Below are 27,518 nucleotides of genomic sequence, written 5' to 3' on the forward strand. Positions count from 1 at the left end.
TAAAGCGTTACACCTCCCTTGTGCTGCCAGTTTCCAAGATCTGTTTGATTCGAGCGTGCACTGGACTAGAAAAGGAAGCCTAAACTCATGCCCACACAAGTGCTCAGTGGCAGACTAAACCAAGAATAACTGGTCTCATGTATTCAATTTACTACAGCCCTGCCATACCAGGATGGAATAGGCACAGAATTAAAGAGATGACACATGGATCATTGTAAATGTAGGCAACTAACGATGTAGGGAGAACATTTTAACAAAGTTCATATACAGGTTTGAGTGCAGACTGGCATATTTCTGGAATTTACAACGATTTCCACAAAAAACTCTGATCAGGTGAAACCGTTCAAGTTTGCCAGATTTATTTCTAGCAAACTTTTTTGTGTCATAATTTTTTATTGGCGTCAATTTATATGTATGTTCTTGCAAAGCCTTTTTCACATTCAGTACAGTGATTGCACTGTGATGAATTGCCTTTCTATGCATTTCTACTCAAAGGCAAATGTTTATTCCGCTTGGAGAAATCCCTTCCAATATTCACCAATTTCAGTAGTGTTATCTTCCCGTTTGTCACTTGCCCTGTACACAAGTAAGTGTCAAAACATTACCAAGGTAAAAACGGGCCAAATAAAGGTTTGAGGACACCCACAACATCACACGTTTGTGAGTGCTCAGTGGGAGACCTATTGAGCGACCATTGAAGTACTATATGGCTCTCAACCATGAGCAATAAAGGATCAGCTCACTAGTGGCACTTATATGTCACCAAGGCAGTATTATATATCAAGTTCAGGAGTACAAGTAGTAGTTGTATAACTTTATTAGATTTATTTCCTAAAATCATAAAAGTACACAAGAGTAAAAACAATCATAAAAGAGAAATTAACTTGTTGCATAATAACCAGATGCATCCACAAAAATAAGAACATTACAGTATGTGTAACTAAAGCCGACTGTTCTAGAAAGGTTGAGCAACAGTACATATAGCCAACATGGCTCAACCCCCAACTTCTCAACATCCTCTTAGGGAGCGATATTTAAAGTGTAAATGCAAAAACATTTCTTAGAACAAACTTAAGACTCCAAAGAACATTCAAAGCAAAAATATAAAATCCAGATCAAGATACTCATTGCCAATGACACATCCCTGATTAAAAACGTGACAGAAAAAACAAACATCATGTGTGGGTAAGAGTTCTAAAAACAAAAATGCTGGCAGTTTATAAGGCCTCTCATGAACATAGTACTGGGCATGCAGCCCCAAATTTCACATCCTAAACTTGCTTTGGGGCACACATTCGGCATTATAAACATTAAGCATTGATTTAATCTGATAATGCCCAAGCCTTCGCAAAAATACTACAAGTGGTCCTCTTAAAAGCATAATATTTTTTATTGAGCAATGGTTTCCAATTAAGATGAGAATCAAGTAAGATGCCCAGACAAGTAAAATGCTCAATCCTGCTGATAAGTTTACCCATAACCATAAATATTTTTGGTCTGGTGTTTATATGACCAACCACCATGACATGGGATTTGGTATAGTTTGTTGTGAGGTCAAGACTATCCATGAAACTAGGTCAAGGAGTTAGGAGTTGTTGCAAACCCTTGGCCGTACATGTGACTAGGACTGCATCATAAGCATATAAGACCGCAGGCAGCAAGCGGCCACTCGCACTCGAAAGTCCATACCTTGTTCAGTTAAAACGGATTCCAGCCGATTAACGTACAGGATAATAAGAAAGAGGGCCAGGATACAGCTTTAGCCAACGCCTCTCTTTAATCTGAAGTTCTGAGTGCATTCTTCATTACACCATACATCAACCCCCATAGATCACCGCACGACCCAGAGCTTAGCTCTATTAACCCTATCAAATGTCGAGCTGAGGTCCATAAAGGCCAAATGAATTGCACCACCACTTGCCATTCTATATTTAGAGATTATCAAATGTAAATCCCGATTTTGTTTAATAGTTCCCCGCCCTGGCCTGAACCCATATCGAATCTCAGATAAAATCTTCTGTTCTTTTGACCAGGTAGTATGAAGGCCAAGGGGCACCCCAACTATGATTTTAAAGTCAATATCCACCAAAGAAATAGGTAACAGATGGATTCTATTCTATTCTCTGAATTAAATATAGGCACAATCGAAGAACTACAAATGGCTGCATTAATATGTTGGATCACTATTGGTGCCCACAAGCCAACTAGAGATTTTAACAAATCCCCAGGGACCCCATCAAGACCGGGAACCTTACCTGCTGGAAGTGACAAGATGGCATTCCTGACTTCCTCCAACTCAAAGGTAATCCCCAAGGCCTCCTGGCTGCTGTAAGTCGGGTGCTCACCCTTCTCCATATATACATATGGCTGCAAAATGTTCTACCCAGCCCACTGCAGTAATGGATGACAGTTGCACAGAAAACTGGTCTACTAAAAACAGAGGGGGAGTCACTACCCTCCAAAAAGCTGCATTATCCTGGGAAGCACAGGTCCCCAAGTAGGTTGTCCCACATCTCCTTTTGTAGAATCCTTTTTTGATCCCTGCATGCCAAACGATAAGTGGCCCTGGCCCTACTCACCTCTTCCCAGTTACAGGGATGCTTTTGCAAGGACACCATTAGCTCTCTATGGGCCTGTGAGCATTTATTGTCAAACCACTTATGGGGAGGTGCCAATGAAACTACTAGCCAAAGTAAGGTCAGACTTAATGCAGTCAGACAAACAACGGAAATTGACCATCTCGGCGTCCCATTTTTGGGATATGATCTGTCAAGTGAAGTGAAAAGCCTGGCCGCTAATTTTTTAGAAAAATGTTTGCTAATCCAGCCTCCAAAGACTCTGAAAGGTCTACAATCGATTTTAGGATTTCTACATTTCGGCAGAACATAATTTAATACTATGGAGAAAGAGTAAAACCTTTCTACAACCTAATCTGACCAGATTTCACAGCAAACAAGTGGACTTAAAAACAAACAGACACTCTACATTCAATTCAAGCTGACATGATAGCTTCAAAACACTTGCAGACATGAGTAAATGTCCGCAACCTGGTAATACGGGTAGTCTCCGGGTTATTAGGGTATACCTACATCATATTCAATGAAGGTGGGACTGTTCCAATCGCATACAAACCTCATTTGATTACGAATGCTGAAAATAGATTTGCAGCTACAGAAAAAATACTGACTGCAGCACAGACTGCTGTAGGGAGAGACAATGCCCTAGCAAAGGGGAAATGCAGCACCGCTATAACCCCAATACCAACTTTTGAACCGGTAACCAAAACCAGTAATCCAAATGCAAAGGCACTGCATCCATGTTGGATACAGTGGGCTAATTCTCTCACTGCAGTACGAACAAGAATACTCTCTCCTGAATGAAGTCTTGACTCTAGATCAGTATGAATACATCATTTAAACTGACAATTCTGCTAAACCTGCCATTGGAAATAAACAAGTTCCTTCCCAGCAATATGACTACGCAATCTCTGGGAGATTGCACAGCGCAGCTAGCAGAACTAAAAGCCCTGATACTAGCACTACAGTATACGGATTAGGAATTTCCCACACTAATAAAGCGATTCATTTTACTGTGTGCAATCTTACAATAAATCTCTTCATTACTTGAACCAGATGGGTTTAAAGACACCAACGGTGGCAAGATAAAACATAAATAGTTATGGGAACAAGTGGCAAAGCTGAAAGCATGCCTGCCATGGGCTCAAGTTATCACACCTTGAGTCATCAGCGTGTTGGCAAACACGTTGAAGGGAATTCACTGGCTGATGAAGCAGTCAAGGCGACACTGTGAACTGCTGCAGTTGCTGCAATCACTTGTTCACACACGAGAATAGACTGAGATGTACTAGTAGCTTTCAATGCCACAAAGAATGGCTCTGCCGTACTGCGGAAAGGCTCTCCACTCAAGTACTCCTACAAGTTAGATGTGCACAACGCACTGTGTGCTCAAATTCTAGGAGTGGGGGATGGAGTAATACCAAACAAAGATCACAGATTAGGCTTAATTCTAGCTGCACACAAGGGTCTGGGCTGTGCACACACAGGAGTCACTGCAACAATTTCATATTGGAGCAGCGTTACTGGTGGTCGGGGCTGACAGAACAAACAAAGGACTATGTCCTGAAGTGTGATACTTGCAAGCAGATGAACGGTTCCACCATTGACAAGCCACCACAAACACCATTACTGATTTCAGACAAATTCTTGCATGTATCTATTTGTACCACAAGTACATCTTGGTGGCAGTGGATTCATGCTCTAGATTCATGAGGGTTTGGTCCCAGCGCTCGGCTGACGCTCAAACTGTTATAAAGGTCTTGCGAGTCTTCATAAGGACATACACAACTGGCATGTTACATTCCAGCCATAGCCCCACGTTTAGCTCTCGGGCTCACAAGGAAGCCATGGAAAATATGGGTGTGGCCTTGTAGTACTCATCCCCCTACCATCCTGAGGGAAATTCAGTGGAGGAGAGGAAAAACCGGGGCCTAGAGCCAATCTTAACAGGGTATTAGGTGCAGGTAGTAGTCAATCACCTATACGGGTCCAGAGGGCACTCAGTAATGTGCCAAGAAAATCCTTGGGAGGCCGTGCCACTAATGAAATCCTGTTTGGGACAAGTATGTGGGTACCTGATCTCGATTGTGCCAGCACAGTGGCGGATGCAAAACCATTTGAACTGAATGACCCTTTGGCTGTTTTACAGGAACTCAATGAATTCCAGGCGTTACAAAGCAATGTACAAGTCAAACACCCGGCGACTGGGGAAGTGAAACCAGTTCCAGCAAGACCTGCCTGGGTCCCGCAGATTGAGGACCTGGTCAGGGAAAAAAATGTGGACTGAAGAGAGTTTGGGCCATCTTACAGAACACCTGTACCTGTCCTGGCGGTTGTGGGAACAAGAAGAGTACTTCTTCCACTTCTTGCCGGCAAAAAAGAGAAAAGGTTTGTCTGCATTGATCTGATCAAACTGCATCAAGTGGCCCATTCTCAACAGTAGGCAGCGTGGGGTCCTGAGTAACTGCAGATCTCCTTTTGCTACTATACAGGAAGTTCAGATGGAAAGACTAATAACCTTTCAAGACTCTACTACTCAAATGAAGAAGTGCCAAATAATAGAGCACCAATCATTCCAGTTGAAATTGAAAAACATCAGGAAGAAACTACAATGCAAGTTGCAATAAGCCCAACAATGAGGTCTACATTAATGTGCCTTCAAACAACACATCTGCCAGTTTGACAAAACCTACAGAACTACAAAAGATAGATCGAACAATGTCTGGCTACTTCATCAACTTCAATGATTTCTCCTTAGATACAAGTGAACCTGATCAAACACCATCCTTTTCAAAGAAAGATAAAATTCTATCTTTTGCTCAAAAAGACTTACTTAGTGACACCTTGGTTGCATATTTGGTTTACAACAGGAATAGTATACCTGTTAACTTGAATAGGCATAGTAACTGTATTTTTTCTGCTTGTGAAAGCACATTATCTCCCAGACTGCTCTGCAGTACAATCTGTGAACTTGGTCCTGAAACCACATACGCCATCACACTGTGAACAAAGAGACTTATCCCTGGTCAACATTACAGCAATTCCCTACACCTGATGGTATAGTTAGGGATAAAATTTCATATGATTTATTTGGTCCCACTAAACATTTAAAAATTCCACATTTGTTTAAAATTTCTTGAAATAATTTTATTACCCCCAGTACACACTCTTTGATGATTGAGACATTGAAACTATAAGTACAATGATTTCAGATTTAGAACAGTCATCTGCATTTCCTAACAGGGAATTGTATGAAGATACAGCTGATTACGATACCATGTTTTGTTACCAGCATTATGGTCATAATTCTTTGCATAGAGCAAGTATACCAAGCAATGCTAACACTTACCATCAATGGGAACATTGCCCGACACCACCAAAAGGTCGTTATGCCACATTCGTACAGAAGTTTGCATACTTTTCAGGGCTCAATACATAGGACCCATAATCATTTTACCACAAATTTGTATAGACTAATGCAACAACGAAGAAGATTATGTTGACATACTAAACTGATATATTCAGCAACTTTTATCGCCCAACTGTCTATATAGGATTTCGACTGCTGGAGAAACACCATAGACACAAAATCTACCTGGGGGACAAGAGAGTGGGATGTTCAGGGAACTGAGGCTTTATTTAGAGCTTGCCTCATACCATTCCAGATGATTTTCCTGAACAGAACAGTGCAACAGACTACCTGTTACGGGTTTGCAAAAATCAAATACCTGAAGACACTGAGCATCCCTTCAACTACATCTATTAAGGGCGTCTCAAATAACACACAGGGACACATGGTACAACTACGTACAATTCATCATCTCCCGATTGGAAGGGTTGGTTGGTTTGACCTGTAGACACAAATATGCGTAACTCAAGATTTAAGGGTACCACCGAAGGGTTTGGTATCCATAGGCCCGACCCACACTACATACACACAGACGACTCAGGGGTAGTGACTTCCTAAAGTGTCAGGACGTTGTGCACAGATTGGCTAGAGACGTCAACATTATCACAAGTAAAAAAAACTTGTCCCTTCTATCAGACAACATGCATCTTAAGGATTTCTTGTTAGGTTCCAAGACACCACGTAGGAAACGCTTCTTATGTACCATCTACAATGAAGTCTGGAAAGTCTCCTAACAGGAAGCTGCTTAGAGACTTTGTGAAATCAATAGAATTAACCTAGAAGAGGCCTTAGCTGTGGTAGACAACGGCATTACCACACTTTTGTCTCGTATTTATTCACTGGGCAACATTGTGTCCTAAGATATCGACATAATGGAACAAGATTTGTCTATTATACAACATGGGTAATCTCAGCTATGCGCTATTATGCTTCTAAGCTGGACGCTTCAATCATTGCGTTCTAGCCACGTTCCATGGTGATAAATTTAAGGAGACAAATCTGTTTTCAGCTAACAATCTGACCGAAAGACAATTAACTATGGCACGCAGAGATGCGAAGTAGACCATGCTGCTCATTGAAAAACGAGAGAAGTTACCTTTTACTGTAGCAGAATCACCATCTACGGAATGGTTAATCAATGGCTATATCACACTGCCAATCATGACATTTCAATTCCAATAGTGCCTGAAATATTACCCAGTAAGAATTGGGCAAAGGGTACATACGAGAAACACGTCATTACTAGGCGGTCATTATTTATTTATTTATAAAGTTTTATATAGCGCGAACATGATCTCGAAGGATATCAGAGAGCTTACAACCACTGCGTTGTAATGACCGCGTTGTAATGGCATGAAGTGTTCCAGTTTTGTGGTAAACGGTGTTTACTGTAGGTGCGGTTGGCTATCCACCAAGACACTCATTCTAGTTGGGCCGCTAGAACATAGTCCTTAAGAAAGGGGCTCCCTCCCCACCTTCTCAAGTAGGTAATTGCAACTTGTTCAAAGCTATGCGGTGGCAAGTACTCCCCCATATAAATTTTGGTTGGTACAATTTTGAGCTCCCGAAAGAAGGTGCGAAGGGTATCACTGGGAGTTTGGCAAAGTAATACAAAAGTCGCAGCAGCATCACTATCTTTGATAGTGCAATCGTCCCGGTTCGTGCCAGTGGGAGTTTATTCCATAAAGAGACCTGGGATTTCAAGGATGCTAATATGGGTAAATAAATTACCATCAAAAAGGTCAGGTGAGGTATGGTATAGGCAAATCCCTAAGTATCAGACCGCAGAGTTATGCCAGGTGAGGGGAGTTCCACTTAGGGCGATATATGTTGCGTGCCATGGTATCATGGAGGGGGCAAATGGAGGATCTGCTCCTATTGACCGTCATGACAATTAAACCGGCAAAGGACTGCAGGTGCTCTGGAAGAGGGTAGGGTCTGCGTAGGCGTCGCAGAGGAACAGTACGAGATTGTCAGCATACAATGACACTGTGTGTTTCCTAGCTGTGAGTAGGATGCCCCAGTGTGTTCCATCTTGGCGGAACCAAATGGTCATTGCAAAGATCAGGGGTGAAAGAGGACATGCCTGCCGAGTTCAACCGAAAAAGTCTTAGACATGTAGCGACCCACCTGAACTCGTGAAAGGGCCTTTGTATAGAGTAGCCGGGTGTAGGCTAGAAGCTGAATTCTTAACGCCTATCCATTCAAGCATCCTATAGAGATAATTCCAGTCTAATGAATCGAATCCCCAGGCCCAGCACCAGGCACACCATGAAGCTGAACCATCCCTGTATCTGGTCCTGAACGTGGAACAAAGGACAAAGGTTGTGGGAAGTGCTGTGTCTTGGACGAACCCATTCTGGTCTGGGTAGATAAGCTCCAGTAGAATTTGGACATAGAGGGCAAAGAGGATTTTACCCAGGATTTTGTAACCTGCCCCCAGTATGGCAATTGGGCGGTAGGAAGCAATAGCAGTGGGGTCTTGGTCTGGTTTAGGGCTGGAAACCAAAAAGGATTCTTGGAGAGGGGAGGGAAATTCACCCAGTCGGAGGACCTCAATGTGCATGGTGGCTAGGCAAGGGGTTAGAATATCAGTCTATGTGCTATAATTTTCTCCGCTATTAGCGCGGTAAACGCCACGTGGGTTTCTAACGCCTAAGTCAGTTTATGGAATAGACATAAGAATGACGGGCAGAATGCATGCGCCTCTTCGTTCACAATACCTGGCATATACGGAAAGAGATATGTGAATTTATTTTACTCCGCACACGCGGCTTCGATTTATCTTGTCTACCTCGGTCCTCATACACACTCAGTATTGTAGGATAAAAACACTCGGATTATGTCTCACCCCCGTAAAAGTACAAATCCCATCACACCATGCGATAATCGTAACCCCGCTATTTAGCGCCGAAAATATGACGTGCAAGAACGGCGCCAAAGTCAATTGCCAAACGAGCTGACGGGAGACAAAGCAGACCGACGATAAGAGCTCTCAAAGAACCCAAGCGCCCCTCCGTGTTTAACATCCGTGTTTAAACATCCGTTACAGACGAATCGTGAAATTGAACTTAGAGATATCTCCCCGTATACCAGACTCTGTAGCGCCGCGTCCCAAAGTTCACTAACATGCTCTTAATCGCTGCGATATACAGCCCTTTTTTCAAACATTCACATCGGCCCCAAACGTGAGAAGTAAGCACATATTAACACCGCCAGGCCATCCACCACACGAGTGGCTACGAGCATCCAAGCATACAACCAACACGTTCATTTTCCAGTAAGAAAACTCACGGGAAGCCAAACAACCCCCCGCCCGATGGTCACATCAATGCGTTTTTGCTGTCAGTCAGTGGGTAGCCAAACCGCTCCCTTTAACTCTCCTTTATTGTCTTTCCTCTCCCACCAGGATACTTATACAGAATTTCAAGAATGAGTATATCACTTCCTCTCATCTAATTGAGGTTGATCAACAGATGTCATTTATAAAGGAGATACATGCGCCTTGATTCCAGTGAGTAAAATCGATAACTAAGGTCATGAGTTTCACACATCTAAGGTTCAGCAACTGACAGAAATAAACAATTTTATGCCCACAGTTTTCACCAAAGAAATTCAGAAGAAACCGCTACAGGTACTACATGAGTGAGTGTTGTTCTGAATGTGAAGTTGAGAGTCTCTTTTGGCTGTTGATATTGACTTAGTGTTTTTGTTAATTTTATGTTTTCAAGATTTTATCTGTTTTGGTCCTGAGGAGAGTCCCATGAACTAACTGGATTCGAAACACGTCGACCTACTTGTATTGACAGACCTGTGTATATAGACTTTATGACTTCATGATTTGTACTGGATTCATTTATTTGCATTCAAACTTGGCTATTAATTGTTTTTCAAAAGAGAAATTCAGTTCCCTAGGCCCATCCTAGTTGTAAATATTTGAGAGGGCCATATCAATGAGGGTGGTATGGGAGTAATATCCTATATTTCCCTTATGATTCTGGATTGTTAAAATAATTGATTCAGATCTTTTTACGTCTTTTGACTTCCATTCACTTGCACATACCTTTCCTTCCCCTCACCACTTTGTATGTGTTATATATTGTTTTGAATATCTGTGGTATAAGTTTGACGAATAAGTGTTTGAAATATATGTAGTTTGTCCCCTTTTTTGTCTTTGTCTACACAATCCTTTCAACACCAAACTGTATATATTCACTATTTTCCTCCAACAATTTGGATTTACTTCTTAGTGTTTATTCAAGAACAAATAGAATTACTTTAAATTGTGATCCATGAACGCTTGATGTCAAAAAGCAAAAGAAAAACCCCCCAAAATTTTCTTTTGAAAATAAATAAATTTATATTTTTTGAGATACATTGCAGGACTGAAAGAGTGGTCTTTCAAGTTGAGAATGAGGAACTCAACTTATCGATTCTTTGACAAAAATGTTTGAGCAGTATTGGCAATTGTTTTGTTATATATAATTTTCTATAGCAAGGCCGTCCAAGCCTGGGGTCTTATCCCCGGCCAGGTCCTGGATTGCTTGTTTAACATCCGCTGGTGTTATAATTGCTACTTATCACCATAACTCAACAAGACTCCTCAGATGCAGAATATGGGGAGTAAGAAACGAGTCAAAGGTCCCTGCGGGGGTCCGCTTGGGCGCTACATAAATGAAGACATAATATCTATATAATTTCAAAAGGATATAGTTTTGTGTGTGGAAGGCCATGCCGGAGGGAGATCTCAACTCAAGAATAAAGTCTCCTTCTGCTCCAGTCAAATTACCCAAGTGAGGAGGCGGCACTATTTGTCGCCCTCTCTATGGGTTTTGGTGGAGTATGCCTCGAGGTTAAAACACAGCAGGCACTCCAAAAGGGAGGAATGTTGGGGCTTAGCCTCATTTAACGTGGTCAGCGGGTTGCATCATGTTCAGGCTGGCGGTCTAAGAGGGGGAGGCGCTACTCCGTTTCCGTAATTTCGATATCAAGGGTATGCCACATATCTACGATCTATTGAAGGCAAATACCTCAGGTGGCCACCTTGAAGGCGCCTCACTCCAGAAGTTTTTTAGAGGCTGTGCCTTCGTTGTCTGCAAAGTAAGCACAGGTGAGGGAGGCTTGGGTGTTCCGGAAGAAAGGATCTTCCAGACAGACCCGGGATAGATACCACATGGGGATTAGTGGGTGGGGGTACCCCATTGTAGATCAGTAATGTGGGCATCGTGGTTGGACACTACTCAGCCCAAGTATTCTGCAGCATGGAAGGAGGGCAGTAGGGTGTTGGAGCATAGCATACGGTCGAGGCGCATAAACAAATTGTGGGGTCTAGAATTAAAAGAGTACACCTGAGAGGTAGGGTGAAAGGCTCTCCACACATCCGTCAGCACCCAGTGCTGCATCCAGTTCAGAAAAAGTTCCCAGTGAATATGTGTGAGGAGTATGGTAAGGGTGGGTGGGAGTGGTCGAGTAGTAAATCCAGAATGCAATTGTAATCTCCTGCCAATATCCATGGGCCTTCCAGGCTAGGAATTTGAATTTGAATTTAAAACGTTTGTAAAGCGCAGCATTCACCCTGCTGTTTCTTGGCACTATGGAGACAGGTTTAGCAAATCAGGGCCGTGAATGAGTGGGGCAGAGAAATAAAGGGACAAATTACAATACAAGGAAAAGGCCTGTTTAAACAAAAAGGTTTTGAGGTCTTTGCGGAAGGAGGAATAATGTGTAGCAAATCGTAAGTGGTCGGGGAGGGAGTTCCAAAAGGTAGGAGCCAAAGTTGAAAAGTTGGCCCCTCCCCACTTTTTACGCTTGAAGCGTGGGATTTGCAGAAGGGATTTGGACGATGAACGAAGCTCTCTGGCAGGAACATATTCGTTAATCAGGGAAGAAATGAAAGCGGGGGCAGAACCCTGGCGAGCCTGAAAAACCATGCAGCCGGTTTTGAAAAGGGAACGTTCCTTGATAGGAAGCCAATGAAGCTCCTTAAGGAGGGGTGTTGAATGATGAAAGCGCGGGAGACCGTACACCAATCGTGTCGCTTGGTTCTGCACCATCTGGAGCTTCCGCAGGCTGTACGCTGGGATGCCGTTGTACAGGGCATTGGCGTAATCCAGCCGCGAAATCACCAGAGCGGACATGATCAGTTTGAGTGCCAGGGGGGAAAAGAAACGGGAAACAGTGCGAATGGTACGGAGAGTGAGGAAGCAGGAAGAAACAACAGAACTGATTTGTGAATGTAAAGTGAGTTGGTTATTCATTTTGACGCCCAGGGTTTTAACTGTGGAGGAAGGAGTGGGGGAAGGACCAAAAGAAGAGGGCCAGAAAAGAGAATTCCAGGGACTGGAAGAACCACCTGTGAGAACCAACTCGGTTTTGTCCGGGTTCAACTTGAGATGGTTGTGGTTCATCCAGTCCCTTATGAAAATCATAGTAGACTGGAAATTAGAAACAGAGTGGGGAGAAGCGGAGAGGCTGAAGATGAGCTGGAGGTCGTCCGCATAGTTATATACGGTGACCTCCAGCTTCTGAAGTGCAAAGATTAAAGGAAAGATGTAAAGATTGAACAGTAAGGGAGAAAGTGAGGAGCCTTGGGGAACACCACAAGTGACTTGAAGTGGAGTAGTCATGAAATCCCCACTCCGGACCGCCTGGGTGCGGTCCCTCAGGAAGGACGATAGCCAGACCAGGGCTGAGCCCTCGATTCCCGCCGCTCTGACAGGCAGAGAGTGTTGTCAGAACGCGTCTTGGTCAGAATTAGGGGCATCGATGCTCCTGAGTAATATAGGTATGCCACTGAGGTGCTCTTCAAGCAGCACATACCATCCTTCTTTGTCAACTATGTTATCTAAGGCCTGAAACTGGATCCCCGGTTGGATGTACAGGGTGAGGATTAACAATTGCTTGTGCAAGCAGGTCGTCGAGGGATCCAAAAGTATGTTATTCAGCTATTGAGAGAGAGGTTTTTGTGGTGCAGTGGGCTATAAAGAAAATTGGGATTTTTACATGGGGGTCATTTGTTTGTGGAGAAGACTGATCACAAGCCTTTTCAAGAGATTTTCATGAAAATGGACTTGATATTGTGTCTGAGAGAATACGTTGCTTGGTCATCGACCTACAAGACTTTTCATTTGAGGTCCAATATATTCCTGGTGTACACAACTAGGTATCCAACTGTTTGTCAAGATTAGTGGGAATTGAAAAGGAAGATGGTAGTGACCAAGATGGAGGTAAATGTATGTATTAACAGAGGGAAGGATTTCGGAGAGCGAATGGAAGGAGGAGGTAAAAGAAGATTGTGAAAAGAGGAATTTTATAAATAAAAACAGAATTGGAACAAATGTTGGAAGGAAAGGGAGGAAATCTTAAAAGCATTCTAGAATATTCCGAAAGAATTAAGTAAAAAAGATGCGGTGCAGTTCAGGGGTTCATGGCCAATTCCTCCTAAAAACCAGTGGAATAGGATTGTGCAACCGGCCCACGTCGGACATTTCAGTATCGTAAAAACATAAGAATGGACCAGAACAAAGTGCGAGTCAGAAGAATAATGGAGCGGATGTTACACCTTTGTTGAGTGTGGCTGGGTCAAGTCATGGGTCTCATCAGAAGGGTTTTGAAAACAGAAGAACCAAGGGCCCGATGTACGACGTGATTTTGCATGCGCAAATGGGGTTTGAGACCCGTTTGCGCATGCAAAATCACTGTGGGCCATGTGCAAAATTATTTTGCGAGCCGCAAAAAATTGCGACTCGCAAAATAGTGTTTAGCGACTCACAATTAGGAAGGGGCGTTCCACGGGCGTCTTTTCCTAATTGCGACTCGCAGCCCTATGTGTGAATGTTTTGCAACCGCAATTGCGGTCGCAAAACACTCACAAATTACCACCCTTTTCAAGACAGGCTCTGAAATATTTTTTAAGGGCAGGCACTGGTCCAAGGAACCACTAGCTGCCCTTAAAAAATTAAACGAAAACGTTCATTTTTTTTAAAAAAGGCCATTCCCAATGGGGTTGCAAATTGCGAGTGCCTCATTAATATTCCAGAGCCTCGCATTTTGCGACCCCCTTGTGAATCGTTAACAGAGTCTCTGACACTGTTGTACATTTGCGACATGCAAATTGCGCCTCGCAATATTTTGCAATTTGCAAGTCGCAAAAGCAAATGGTCGTACACCTGGTCCCAAGAGTCCTGCTTATTTGAAAGAGGGTATTCAAAGTTAACTTCTCATAAAAAAATACATATATACATTATGGAGTCGGTCGTTTGGGTTGATCAGGGAGCATGTATGTTCAAAAATTTTTACGATGGGAAATGCCCCTACTGCAATGTCCTTATTGTATATATTTTTGTTGTGTTACTTTAATAAAGAAAGGGAGAATTGCAATGTTCTTGATTGTTAAGCGGTAGTTGGAACCCTGGGTATGCTTTCCAGGAACTGGCAGTTACTGTGGGGAGCCAGTGGATGTGGTTTGTATCCAATAAAGATCCTACCTTATATGTTGACGATTTGGGATTCATGTCCAACATCATAGCCATACAACAAACTGTATGTACAGCAAAGGAGGCCGTGCATGTTAATTTCAGAGCATCTTAAGCGAGTATGAGCTGGATAATTCAGTCATAGTATGCAAATAAATTGTATGACATCATTGAATGAAACAATTACTGTGGAATTTTTAGGTCGCAGCCAACCAGAAAGCACAGCTGGCTGGCTATGCTAAAGACATCTTGGGGAGTTGCAGACAGTTGACCCGGGAATGCATTCCACCCATTGCTTTGTGGTTTGTAACTCAGGCTGTCCAGGTTTAGTTAGTCACTCTGAATGCCAAAGCTATGTTTACTGTATACTTCCATCCGGTCTCGTATTCTCTTATTCTCGTCAGAGAATACGAGACCGGATATACCCGTGGCTGTTACAGTATCAAGACGAAAGAGATCCATTATAGTGCCCACAAACCATTATCAAGAGGCGATTGGTGGCCTAGTAACAGAAGGAAAACCACGGGGAAGGAAACACCCTATATAACAGGAGGGGTTCCACCTATGCAATAGAGTGAGGATACAACCCAGAAGCTTCATAACCGGCGTTTAATTAACGAAACAAAGGGCAAACAAATAACCGAAGAAATAATTCCTATAAGCCAGAAACACCGATCAAACAGAGCAAGTATCTAACCGACCAAGTCCAGTGTCTGGTTACGTGTGGAAACTGTCCAAAACTAATACGGGAAATTCAGAACCCTGTACAAAGAAAGGTTATCTGCTATAACCCCAAACGAATTTGATTTGTCCTGATGAAGGTGTGAGCACATCCACGGGCCGATACACCGAAACGAGTCAACGCTTTTTCTAATAGAATTCAAGCCTAGGAGATTCCTGATATTTTGCACATTGTAATACTGGAAATCCGAATGAATTAATGTAAAGGCTGTTGAATCTGACAATCCGTAGCAACAAAAGGTGTTTAATTTAGAGTAGGGGTTTCTTTGTAGATTTTTTTTTTCTCAAATAATTTTTTTTGTGAATAATGGTAGGACTATGTTGATAATTTTGGAAATTGTATTCTCTTTTTTTCCTGTGATACACTGTATAAATGTGATTATGTTTTAAACTTCTTTTTAATTCATTGTACAATATGAAATGTTTTTTTATTTCACATGTTTTCAGTAGAATCTAATTGACTTTATACTGAAATTTTAACCAATATGTTTTTTAATAAAAAGACTGAACGGTATAAACTAGTTTGTGACCAGTGATTTGAATAGTAATTGGAATATATATTGTGAGTGAGTGAGATAGTTTTCCATCATACTAACTCTTCCAGGGATAGCCCTTTGACTTCTCAGTGCTATGAACATGGCCTGCAGCCGCCGAAGGACAAACAATTACACGAAAACACGCACTTCAATCCAGCGATAACAGCGACTGACAAGGATCTGCAGAGACCATCATACACGTGTCACGATTAGGAAGAAGATTTGCTGTCAACTGTGCAAATACACGATCTGGCTCGTTCACGGAATCACACTGTGTGATCTTGGGCAAGCCATTAATTCTTAATCTGCAAGCCACGTCTTTTCAATGGTAACGATGCCTCTTCTGCTCCTCCACCATAGATAGATAAGAAGTTATAGTAAGGAGGCAGGTCAAATTAAATGAGCGTGGATATAGAAATCAGGCATCGAGGGACGCTGAGCGAACTCAGAGCAAGGTTGCCGCATATGTTAGCAAAACATCTACTTATGCCACAAAACATTGTCTGATAGAGAGAGGATGCATTTGGGACCTTAAGTATTCTCTCTGTGCATAATGTCCCAGAAGAGATTCTTTAGTCATAGGCAGTGCCTCTGGAATTATGCGGCTGGGGAGGCCCAATTATGCGACAACACTGAATACATTATGCGGTCGGAAAAGGCAAATTATGTGACTTAGTGCAGCACATTTTATGATAGTATTACATCATTATTTTGATATTTTTGCAGTTGTTAACACTACCTGGGCATTGGATACAATACGAAATCAGCACCCATCCAGGAAATATTATCTTTTTAATCTCGAATGTCCATAATACATGTACAGATGCACAGTCTTTGTAAAGAAGGGATCCAAATTCTTGCAGACTTGCTTTTTCAAGTTCTTTATTAAAGTGTTTCTGCACAAGAGAAATCCAAGAACACAGAAAGATTCACTTCTTAGCCAGCCAACGCGTTTCGTCTCTTACAATGAGACTTCTTCAGGGCTAAGGATAAAGCATATCATAATTACACACCATTCACCATTTACATATACATTTAAATTTAAGAATAAAAACATTTTACGGGACAACCATCCAAAATGATATTGTCTCCATTTAATTTACCCAAGTTGGCCAATGAATTTTAAATACATAAAGCGTTTTAGTTAAGATTTTGTGAAAAGAAAGAGAGAAATAGATTTGGACACATAGAACAGAAGGAAGCACTGTTCTTTTAAAGAAACCCTAGTGGTTACACTAAGGTGCTCACAACCTTATTTTTGTCTGTATGTAAGATTGGCATGAAACTTATAAAATTACAATATAAGACAGATTTATACACCAAATAAAGCAACAAAAACCTGAGCCCATAGCATACCTTCCAAGATAGATTGTAAGCACAAATCAGTGCAGTATGGTAAATTTCGCAAAGACAGGATATTAAGGAAAGTTTGTTCTAAAAAGCGCAAAACAGAAACAATTTACACTTTAGATTATATGACACAAGGGGAAAATCTAGCACTAGACAATAACATTAAGGTAACAGTCCTACTCTAAACAATTATATATTATTGTCTATTATATAGATTTGAAATATTTGTTGAATATATTTCGTTATACACATAGCGGAAGGTGGCGATTGCACATTATAAGATGGCCGCCGCACGCATTGCCCTTCCCAGCCTTGACTGATAACTCTTCTTATTATCGCCTAAAATTGCTTGGCTTACTCTCGTGGAACGGACACGCATGTTTCTAGACTCGGTTCAAAATAATTTTAATCTCTTTTGCCTTAATTAGGTCTAGGTTCCGAGATAGGTGGAGTTGGAACCCTGAAACAACATATATCATGACTTGGTTTTGCACATTATAAGATGGCCGCTGTCCATAGCACTTACTATTGCCCACTTAAGATGTCTAGTTAGACCTTAATTAATCCAGGTGCAGTCAATTACAACTCAGCTTATGGTATATAAGCTAGAGTTGGAGACAGCTCATTCAGTTGCTGCCCTACTGCCGATGTGGATACACCGCTGGTCACCATGCCGTTTCAAGGTGAGTGTAGATAGTTAGATTACCAACTTTTTAACTGTAGCAACACTACTGGTTGACCTTATTTAAAGTCAACCTGTGCCCAGATCTTTTATAACTAATTTTTCTCAGGATTTATCCTCTTTTTCATATATCTGGTGCTTTTTTTATATAATGTTTTTATATAGTCAATTGACAAGAAAGCAATTCCCTACAATGTGCCTAATCCCCTTAATATTTTGTTGAGTTAACTTCCAATAGACATTCTGAGTAAAATGCAAGGAAAATGATAAAATCATGTTCAATGTTGGTACTTCAAATATAGGCTGCATTGAATGCACTGATGGTTGTGTTTTTTATATAACATTAGAATCAAGTGTAAACAGCCTGTAAGATGCACTTACAATGACACTTTGCCCTTTCTGTCTTTTTTATATATTATGCCCAGATTACTAAGAGTGAGCACAGCAAAAACAGGTAGCTCTCTGATTTCACTTGTGTTCAATGATTATTTGATGTATGAACGGTCTATTGTAACTTGATGGGTAATATTAAGATATTGTTATCAATCTGACACTCATTTTCAGTGTAAACAAATTCAGTTACCTAACAGACAGGGAATCTGGACGTTTTATGGGTTCTATCCTCCTGATTACTGACCATCATAATAAAGAGGTAACCGTACAGTTTGATGTAATAAAGTTTGCAGGACTTTATCAAATATAAGAGAGGACTATTAGGTCCAACAGCAATATAGCAACAAGGAATATTATAAACATCCAAGACTTTTCTGTTGTTCTTTAAAATATTCTGGGTCTCATTGATTACTTTTGCATTGTTTTTTGGTACAAGACCTAGATAACGAGGTATCACTGCGAATAAACAGCTAACAAACTGATAAGAACATGCCTATAATCTAGGGTAACATTTTACTGGCTAAACCAACAAATATTTCAAATCTATATAATAGACAATAATATATAATTGTTTAGAGTAGGACTGTTACCTTAATGTTATTGTCTAGTGCTAGATTTTGCCCTTGTGTCATATAATCTAAAGTGTAAATTGTTTCTGTTTTGCGCTTTTTAGAACAAACTTTCCTTAATATCCTGTCTTTGCGAAATTTACCATACTGCACTGATTTGTGCTTACAATCTATCTTGGAAGGTATGCTATGGGCTCAGGTTTTTGTTGCTTTATTTGGTGTATAAATCTGTCTTATATTGTAATTTTATAAGTTTCATGCCAATCTTACATACAGACAAAAATAAGGTTGTGAGCACCTTAGTGTAACCACTAGGGTTTCTTTAAAAGAACAGTGCTTCCTTCTGTTCTATGTGTCCAAATCTATTTCTCTCTTTCTTTCACAAAATCTTAACTAAAACGCTTTACGTATTTAAAATTCATTGGCCAACTTGGGTAAATTAAATGGAGACAATATCATTTTGGATGGTTGTCCCGTAAAATGTTTTTATTCTTAAATTTAAATGTATATGTAAATGGTGAATGGTGTGTAATTATGATATGCTTTATCCTTAGCCCTGAAGAAGTCTCATTGTAAGAGACGAAACGCGTTGGCTGGCTAAGAAGTGAATCTTTCTGTGTTCTTGGATTTCTCTTGTGCAGAAACACTTTAATAAAGGACTTGAAAAAGCAAGTCTGCAAGAATTTGGATCCCTTCTTTACAAAGACTGTGCATCTGTACATGTATTATGGACATTCGAGATTAAAAAGATAATATTTCCTGGATGGGTGCTGATTTCGTATTGTATCTTATGATTTTGGGCTTTGCCCTAGACGGAACAAACGGGGTTGTGTTCCTTGGAATCACAAGCACCATCAATTTGAGCTATAAGCCACAGGAGAAAGCAGGTGCAATTCATTTTACCTCAACCCTTGGTGTTTTTTTGTAAATAACTACCTGGGCATTGGTTACACCTCATTTGTTCCAGTTTAACACTCAAATATAACAATAAGCAACCATAAATGTAACCAGTCAAGCTCTAGAAAGAAAGGGCCTTCCACTGCACAGCAACACGTGACACTCATTGCGCCTTTAGTAACTATTGAACCGTTTGAGCTAAACTAAATTTTTGTTGTGTTAACATCGGTAAATTATGCAGCAGATGGTGAATTATGAGGCAAATGTGGCAAAGCTATAATTATGCGAAAAACCCGCGTACGCACAATGGCACAATTCCAGTGGCTCTGCGCATAGGTGATTTGTGACACAGCATCTCAATTGCAAATGAAGGTCAGGATGGGCTGTTCTCTCTGCAACCATCAGACATCTTATGTGCCAACACACAGCGTCTCCAATGTGTCCCGTATGCTCGCTGAATGTGCAGGGCCTTTCATGATAGGAGTGTCTGAGAACATCAGTGAGGCTTGTTCTACATGAGGTGGGTGTGGAGGACCTGGTGCAGCGCTTGGATCTGTGAGGCGCTTAGAAAAGTGGGCGCTTCGAGCTGAGCCCTGTGTCAGCCACGGGATTAAGCGCAACTTCATCCTTCTTTCGGTGTCTTTAAACCTTGTATTATTAGTGAACAAAAAAGAGTGTGGTAATGAAGCCACGTATTTAATTCAGCAGAGGACTTGCAATGCTAAGCGGTGCCTACACGTGTGAGAAATTAATGCAGAAGGCTCGTGGCAGGGTCTCCCGAGGCTGTGAGTAAATGTATGATCAATGAGAATAAATGCTGTTTGATTCGATATAGCGCCTCCCGCCTGATCCTCTACCACCGCTGTCTTCACAGCGAGTTCTTGGGTAAAGCCACTTCAATGCGCTATACCCAGATTATACCACTTCGGACAGGCGTTGATTATTTTATGTTAATCCTAACCAGCGGGTTGTGTGTGTGATGCTGCTACTGCACACCCTCCCTCGCTTCAATATTGGAGAATGTCGATGAACCAGAGGCCGGTCTGGTTTTGCGACCTTGCACTCCCACTTTCAAAGGTCAAATTTGAATTCCAAAGTAAAGTTCCAAACGCTGCCATCAGCACTTAACGTGTTGACATTCTTGAAGCCCGAGCCGAAGTAATAAGCAGAGACTCCCACGGAAGAGGAATGTGCCTACATGGAACCTGATCGGCGCTTACACACCGCGCTTAGTGGCACACATTCTATCAACCACTCACGGGTGAAAGGAGGCGCTGCCCTAGCCGGCTTGAAACTCGTGCACTTACTGCTTTGGAGGGCGCACAAATGCTTTTTTTTGCGATTTCATATAGCGCGAACTGGACCCGAAGGTATTGGAGCGCTTTATATGAGTACCATCTACGTTAGTATACATTCTAATTTTTTTAGCAGGCACGGGGAGATAAAGTGATTTACTCCTAATCAGAGGATGTTGAGCCCACATTGAGACTCGAGCACGCAGCCTTGATATTCACTGCATCAGTGCTTAATTGCACTGGTCGCAGGCTTCTGGTAAGAGCTTTTGGCACAAGGACTCATTCTTTCACAAGTAAAGAGCTGCTCTCATGCATTTCGCAGTTGAGGGAGTGTTCTGGGGGAATACTTGTCTGTGCAAGTGTGAGAGCACAACTCCGCACTTTTCAAGGGAAATGGTGCCATCTTTTTCTATTTTTGTAGTCGTGGTTGTGCTTGGCTGTAAAAGGCGCCAGCTTTTGGGAATGTACAAAGAAAACATGCAGTATAGTACAATATATAGCGTTTTCATCCACAGGCACGTTATTATTCTGTCATCCATTCAATCTTTCGTTCATCATTCAATCTTTCACCATTTCATCCATCCACCTATTCAAGCATTCATTACCTATGCATGCATCCATCCTTTCACTTACCCATCCATTGTTAAACAAAAAGCACAACTGCGTATTTTGAGTCTGAAATTCAATTTAATGTAAACAATGTCATATTTGAAAAAATGTCTAGGTATTCACCTTGAGCACAAACAGCGGTAGAATGTCCATTCATTTGGCACGGTGGCTCGCGAAACTCTTTACATAACTTTTCTAGCCCGCGACATTTGAGTCCTAGCTGTCATTAAACAGAGCATACTTGTGTTGTGCTCCTCCATTGCAGGTGCGTGAACTATACACATCATGCGCAATCACTGCCTGCATCCAGTGCTTGCTTGCGGTTCAAAAGTGAGCTCAAAGTAGCATTTACCATGGCTGTATGTACTTTTCCCAGCTACTTTATGTTAACATTAATACCTTTTCTGTACAGTTGCCATACACGTTATATTTTGGTATAACATGCACTTTTTTTGTTTAAATAATCACTCCACTAAAAACAAAAAAACATAAATAAAAAATATTGCCAATTAGAATGCCAATTACTCCAACTCGAGCAAATGCGAGACCTATTGCATTGCAAATGTTTGTTTTACAAAGTGAGTAAGATGAAAATTATCTGAAGCGGACAATTTCCGTTCACAGCGGGGACGCCGAGGATGTTCCTAGAATATAGGGAGATTTGTATTGTGACATTTATTTTCTTGGTTACTGGACATCGTTATTAATTTATTTGTTTAAATCAGCATTTGGTGCAGTGTGGAATGTTGGCCCTCATACACACACCTCTCCTCCGTGCTAGCTTTCCCGAGCTGCTTCCCAGGCCTCTCCAGACCCCCAAACATCCACACATAGGTGGCATGGGGTAAGATATCTTGCCATCTTCAACTGCTGAGACCCACAGCACTCTTACATGGAAGTAGAGGCTGTTGGGCCCAGAGAGCGACATATTCTTTCTACTCTGACCCTGTAAGGTCTCCGACTTTACTCTGTTTCTCTAAGTACTTTACTGACTAGGCTACAGATATACATACGTTTGGCAAGCAGACACCCTTGTCTTCACAGTATGCTCTAAGGGCAACATAGCCAGTGCTTGAGAGACTGGTGGGGCTGGAGAAGAGCCAGTCGCGCTTAAGAAAAAAGCCCGGGTTCCTTAGTAAGCTAGTCCACTTCTGGGGACTTTCATCAAAGATATGCTCTTTTTCCTGAAAGGGGTCTTTTTTGTCGAAAGAATAGAATCCAAAAATAACTGCTACACAAAGTAGGTTCATAGCAGTGCAAACATTTTCAAAATCGCATGCTGCTACTGCAGCAAAAGTGTTTCCACTCTACTAATTAAATTGACGCTAGCATACCGTGGCCGTTTGAGTTAAGTAGTAGCTTTTTAGGTCTCGCCTTTTCCATTCCGAAGGAATGGAAAATGGAGAGAATTCAAGTGCTCAAAATACTCGTGAAACCAAGGGTTTTTTGGTGCGGTTTTCTTCGAGTTCACGTGAATCACGTGACCAAACAAGCACGCGCATCAGCCTCCCTCCCTCCTAATTGCATTTTTTCACAGCCGCCACCACATCAAAGGGCTTCTCCCAGCGTGCGCTCCGCGGCTTCTCCTCCCCTAATTAATCATGGCTAGCCGGCTGTACTTTCAGTTTTCCGGACGCTCTTTACCTATGAGCAAACATCTACTTTATATTGTTATTGGTAATGTTGGTTTTAATTTTTCTGTGTAATTCACTGCCTAGGACACTGCTTAGTTAGTTTTAAAAAATTTCCAAAATTGCTGTTTAATAATATAGTGAGTCGCCCTTCTCGATGTTTCTGCTCGTCCGGTTGATTTTACCAATGCGAAGCGTTTCTGTGAGTCAATTTCCTGTTTATGCTCGTTTGCTGCGATGCATGCTTGAAGTCTAGTCTGTCATGTTGTGCGCGTTAAATTCTTTCTAGATGGCCGCCACGTCGTTTACTTCAGCGTGAAGACGTCGTTTTCAGCTGTCATTGACTTCAGCTGGCGATGACAGTTGCTTGTGGCGGTTGTTCATGGCAGTTGCTCGATACCGTTGACTATGTAATTGAGGCTTCTCACACATTACAAACTCCTTCATAGTTCCTGCTTTTATTCCTACCATATGCACTCACAGTTTATGTTAAATTTTTCTGGCACATACTTCAAATTTTTTTTTTTGCTGATCACTGTATAATATTTTACTTCGGTGACACACTGCGCCTTTCTTCAAAAGTCTTTGCGGGTCTTCACCACAAAATTCTTTAACTATACGCTGATCCAATTGCCTTCACAGTTTAAATTCGTGCTAAATTGCTGTTCGTTTTTTTCTGTGACACACAATTTCACTGACATTTCTTTATATTTTTCTTTGTCTGTACCTGCATGTTCGAGGCAAATGTTCTTGGCAATGTTCTCCGTTTGTTTTCTCGCAGCGTATTCCTTTATTTTACAAATGCAATCTCACATTCTGTGTGGGATGCAGGTCTTTAATGCAAACGGAAGTCATCATACCCAGGTCGCACCAGCCTTCTGCCAGTCCAGCCAGCAAGACATGCAAATGCAGGCCTGAGTCACGTGACGCTAATCCGGAGTCTCATGACCTCATTTCTTGCTGGTCATTCACGAGCTGGCTTTACAACCAGAAGGCAACGCTTGCTTTACCCGCCCCTGCACGTGACTCTTGCCTGCAAAACCAAGGTTGTGTAACTGCAGTTCCCACACGCATAGCTCTGCACTTCTGCCGCTCACAAACTCTGTCTATATTATGCAACAACCTGTTGCCTCTGTTGTCATACTTGTTTTTTCTAGTGGCCAAAGCTGGGTCCAGCGCCTATAGTATGGGGAATATCTGTGTGCACATGGGAATGCCTCCTTGTTTACAGTGAGGAGGGCTAAAGGAAGACTGAAAGCCACAGGCAGCCAGGGTGAGAGTGCACATAAGAGTGGAACAGCAGGCAGCCTCAGGATCACCACTGCACTCCCTTCAGTGATGACGCCACACCCCACTGTCCCAAGAGAAGCAGAGTCTGTGACAGGCGCCTAGGCAGTGAGGAATGCCTATATGTGCACAGGCAGCAGGCACAAAGAACGTCAGGAAGTGACAGACAGTTGGAGGGGGGGAGTGCACCGACGAGCGGTACCACTGCAGGCAGTCACGGGTGGGCACTCCACCCCTCCAGGCGAGGTCTCGGGGTGCAGAGAGCCCGGGCAGAGGATAGACGAGAGGGGCCGGAGAGAGTCCTGTTCAATGACTGTAGGAGCCTCCTTCTGTTAACACAACTATTAGGTCTGGCTGTCTTGGTGTCCTGAGTGCTAGGACAAGGGGAGTGTGTGTGTGGGGCGTAAAGAGAGTGAATCAATCCCCTTGGTGTTTCTGCCGTGTCCCGGACCTGTACATGTGATAAGAACAGAACCGGGCCCCTGGTAATGGAGAGACTGAAGGGATGCTCTCTGTGATGTGCTCACCCTTGTGTGTGTCCTCCCCACTTCCCTCCGTCATGTGCTCACCCTGTGTGCTTCCTTCCCACATTCTGGATATGCGCTGAACCAAAACCTCTCTCATATTTGATTTTATAACACATTTCTCCAACTATAATACTAATAATGTGATGCACTAAGGTGAAACACGTGTGTGTGTTACAGAAATAAACACATACTTAAATTTTCAAAAACACCTTTGCTGCAATGATTTAAAGCCCAGCTGTTTTCATGGGTCCGCAAGTGGACGGACTCTTAACACCCGCGCCTCAACTTTTACACTTAATTTGTTGACTCTCCTCCAGACAGGAATGATCAGTCTAGCCCAGGGCTTTCCTTTTAAAACGCTCGGCTGTCGGGTGTTAGTGCAATTGAAATAAAACAAGACTATACTTCCCAGAATGCATTGCGTCATACAATCAAAGTCAAGGGATTTGATATGGATAACCAAAAAGTCTGGTTCCCAAGACTAAAGGGGTGACTAAGTATGGTGGCTTGTACGAGGATCAGCCTCCCTCCCACCTCCCCCCTAATTGCTTTAACTTTCATTGCTTTGCGCTCTGCCTCAGGCCGGCATTTCTCCTCCCCTAATTATTCACTGCATGGCCAGCCGGCACATCAAAGCCTGCTGCTCCCCATGCGTCTCGTCACCCTTCCTCCCTTGTTTTGTTTGCAGGGATAGGGCAGGCTCTGAGACTTTTTCTTTTGTTTCTGCCCTTGTTTTCGAAATGTTGGCTTTTCTAACTATATATGTTCATCCAGAGGGAGTTCAGAAAAGATAACCGTAGTGGTAATAACCCTACATATCGGCATTTGTTTATCCTTTGGTTTCCGTAGCGTTTTTTGTTTCCAATCTGCATTTTTTTTTAGTTTCTCAGTTTCTCCATTGTTTTACTTATTCCGATCGGCATGTCTCTGTAATGTTTTTTTTTTTAATAGGCACAGGAAGAGCCGAGACTAAAACCAGTTTCCAAACTTTGCAGCTCTGGATATTACATCACATCCTCTCTCTAAATCAATCTGCATTTTTGAGGGGGAGTTTCGCAGTTTATTTCTTCTTGTGATCAGCATGTCTACATTTCTTTTTTTGTTTGCACGGATAGGGCAGGCTCTGAGACTCGAACCCTGTCCCCCAGTTTCAAAGTCGGAAACTCTAAATGTTACGCTACATCCTTTTTTCAGGCATTGCTGGGCACAGGCGTCACCCTGAATACTGTTTCATTGTGTTTGGCTTCCCAGAATGCATTGCGTCATAAAATCAAAGTCAAGGGATTTGATATGGATAACCAAACAGTCTCGTTCCCAAGACTAAAGGGGTGACTCTAAGTATGGTGGCTTGTACGAGGCTTGAAAAAAATATTGCAAAGAAAAGCTCAGTTCCTAGAGCGCGCTCCAAAGTTTTCTGAATAAGGTCCAGCATGTGTTTAATTTTATTTATTAGCACACAGCACCACTCAGCACCACCACAGCATCACTCAACACGACCACAGCATCACTCAACACCACCACAGCATCCCTCAGCACCAACACAGCATCCCTCAGCACCACCACAGCATCCCTCAGCACCACCACAGCATCCCTCAGCACCACCACAGCATCCCTCAGCACCAACACAGCATCACTCAGCACCAACACAGCATCACTCAGCACCCCCACAGCACCACTCAGCACCCCCACAGCACCACTCAGCACCCCCACAGCATCCCTCGGCACCACCACAGCATCCCTCGGCACCACCACAGCATCCCTCGGCACCACCACAGCATCCCTCGGCACCACCACAGCATCCCTCAGCACCACCACAGCATCCCTCAGCACCACCACAGCATCCCTCAGCACCACCACAGCATCACTCAGCACCACCACAGCATCACTCAGCACCACCACAGCACCACTCAGCACCACCACAGCACCACTCAGCACCACCACAGCACCACACAGCACCACATCACCACTCAGCTCAAAGACAGCATCACTCAGCGCAACCACAGCATTACTCAGCGCAACCACAGCATCAATCAACGCAACCACAGCATCACTCAGCACCACCACAGCATCACTCAGCACCACCACAGCATCACTCAGCACCACCACAGCATCACTCAGCACCACCACAGCATCACTAGTTCAAATATGTACTCTCAATGTTTGAAGCTTTATTGCAAATGTCACAAAAAAATGTTAAAATTTCACTTCTGTTCTTGGATTTTAGCCACTGAACATAATCTTCACAACAGTTATTTACAAAAGTTTAAGCTATTGTCATTAAAAGTTACAATCACTTTTATTTAAGTATTAATTATTTAAAAAATTTAAAAGCCAATGTTAATTGTAATATCAATACATCTAAGTCAAGTCAATACAAAACATGTGACATTACAAATACTAAAAGTGTCACATATGCTAAAGTTAAAAGTATTGGCATTGTAAATCACAAAACATAAATATAAAATGTCATTTACAAAACCAATAGCTCCAACTTTCCTACTGCGAGACCTATTGGCAACGCCAGTGCTTGTTACTCTTTACT

General features: G+C 42.3%; 1 protein-coding gene across 3 annotated transcripts in view; it reads right to left on the reverse strand.

The window, feature by feature from the left end:
• MGRN1 (mahogunin ring finger 1) overlaps positions 1-27,518 on the reverse strand; it is a 395,304-nt gene that overhangs the window by 35,764 nt on the left and 332,022 nt on the right. The window lies entirely within an intron of this gene.

Source organism: Lissotriton vulgaris, chromosome 10 (genome assembly GCF_964263255.1).
Source record: "Lissotriton vulgaris chromosome 10, aLisVul1.2, whole genome shotgun sequence".
Taxonomy (NCBI): Eukaryota; Metazoa; Chordata; class Amphibia; order Caudata; family Salamandridae; genus Lissotriton; species Lissotriton vulgaris.